Genomic DNA, 2,354 nt, shown 5'->3' with positions numbered 1-2,354 from the left:
CTTTGATTTTTTTTTTTTTTTTTCCCCTGAGTTGTTAAGTGTCCCTCACAGTCTTTTTCCTCCTTGGACTTCCATTTACATACTTGTAATCAAAGATCTTTGTTTAGGCCCTTCTTTCAGCTATGAAGGGCTGAATCACTTTTGTTAAAGTTCATCAATACTCCTGCTTGATATGGTTATGTAGGACTTGCAAAGTGCATATGGTTATGTAGGATTGGGCAAAGTTAGGTATTCTGTCTTCAAGGATTGAATGCATTGCCTCTGCAGTACTGCAGATCTCTGTTGGATCCTAGGAGGGTTATGTTGTTCCATCTGACTTGTGTTGGTGGCAGAAGTCCCAGTAAGCACTGTGGAACTCCATTGTGCTAGGTTGCATACATCCTTGGAGACAGTGATGTGCCCAAAACATTGCAGTTGAAGTTAGGATTCAAATGAGTATAACAAGGTGAGAAATAGTGGAGGGCAGGAGTAACCACGATATGAACATTTGGTTATACAGACTAAATATATGTGTAATCATTTTGGCTGGCAGTGCTGCAATACCAGCTATTCACAAATATAAAATTATAAAAAGTATTTAACATATTTTGGCCTTTTTAAAAAGAAATTGTCACTATTTTCAAAATTCTCTCTTGATGGATGGGGAGAGAGAGAGAGAGAGAGTGGAAATATGAATGCCAAAACTCAAAAATCAAACCCCAAAAGCCAAAAAACCAGATGCAAATAAAAGCAACCAGAGTTAAATGAAAGCAGATAATTATGTAATTCCATGAGTTGAAGGTTTTTATTAAAGCCCCAAATATTTCAGTGATTTGCAATAAAATAACAAGTTGTTAATGCTGTTACTGAGACATTTCTTTTTTAATGATAAATGAGTAATAAACACAAAATCAGTGCCTCCAAACCATTATTACACTAAAATGACATTCAAACTATCAACAGTTCCTCTATTTCCTCTTCCAAATCCAAGCAGGATTTTGTATCTCTTTAAACAAGAAAAAACATCAGTGCCCACATATGAAATCCCTACGTTACTTTCTTCCTAATCTGTTTTTATATGGAGGAATGCTTTGATAGTGTAGTGGTGGACAACAGGCTCTCCAACAGGGTTTACTTTAAAAGTCAGAAGTGTAGCAGAGAAGATCCTGTTGTAAATTAAAAGAAATGATAAGTACAAAATAAGCATGAGCAGATTCTTCCACTTTTGCAACTTAAAATTATTGCTAATTTAGAGAAATGGAAAGTCTTGACAAATAATATGTGGCTTGGTAAAGAATTATGAATTCAGTTAAACATCTCTCCAAAGAATGCCTCCCAGAAATGAGAAATCATTTAATGCCTCTCACCTTGTAAGCATTTTACCAACAAAAAGGGGCAGCATAACGATAAATGCTTACAGGGAGCAATGGAAGGGAAGCATGGGGAACTATTTTCGTATACAAGTAGAAGATGTGATGGCTCAAAATTAGGAGCAGAAAATGGAAGTTGATAGAAAACAAGTAGATGGTGATGCCAGTCACCCAGTGGAGTAAGTTTGTAGAATTGCCCTTGTTAGAGGTATTTCAGGCAAGACTACAGAAATCTAATAATCTTGAATAAATCTGTGAACCTTATTCTGTAGTAATGTAGAGAATAGATTGAATGAAGAAACAAATACTCTTTAACCCAAATATCTGTTGCTTGTAAGAAAACTATAGGACTGTGTTTAAAGCAGAAACCAAATTCATACAAGTCAAGAAATCCAAAAGTTACGATCCCCACAGCAAATGTAACTCTGCCCCTTGTGTGCATGTGTGTTTTGTGCTGCTGAATATGTTGATAAAATCTTTCCTTAAAATATGTTTGTTGTGGCAGTTATAGTAGCTATGGGGAAAGCATATTCAAATAAAGGCTCTGGTGCTTTGAAAAGCATTGAGTTGATTCACTCCCTGCATTTACAGATACTGGCATGAGTTGTACGTTCAGATAAAACACTTTATTTGTAATAGCACAGATAAATAAATTGAATGGTTATCAAGATGCACAATACCTGTGAAAGTTCTGTAAGGTCCGCAGATAAAAGGAACTAGGAATGCAACATATTAGCTGTTCCTCTTTGAAAGCCTGTGTGCTGACTAGTAATTAATGTACAGCATATGCATAGTGTGTGGTCTTCATATGTATAGTGTAAATTTAGGAGAAACTGCCTGGTTTAGGCTTCGACACTTGCCTAAACCAGTGTGACACAAGATATTCCATACAAAAGAGTGGGCAAGAGAGGGTTTTTTTTAAGGCCTTGTTTTAGGGTTGCAAGAGTGGTGTAATAAAATAATGCTCCCTAGTTGTATGAACCCAGATGGGGAGTTACAGTGGCA

The sequence above is a fragment of the Gavialis gangeticus genome, unplaced genomic scaffold (genome assembly GCF_001723915.1).
Source record: "Gavialis gangeticus isolate Ggan-Ray unplaced genomic scaffold, GavGan_comp1, whole genome shotgun sequence".
In the NCBI taxonomy this organism is placed as follows: domain Eukaryota; kingdom Metazoa; phylum Chordata; order Crocodylia; family Gavialidae; genus Gavialis; species Gavialis gangeticus.
This window is presented reverse-complemented; position numbering follows the sequence as displayed.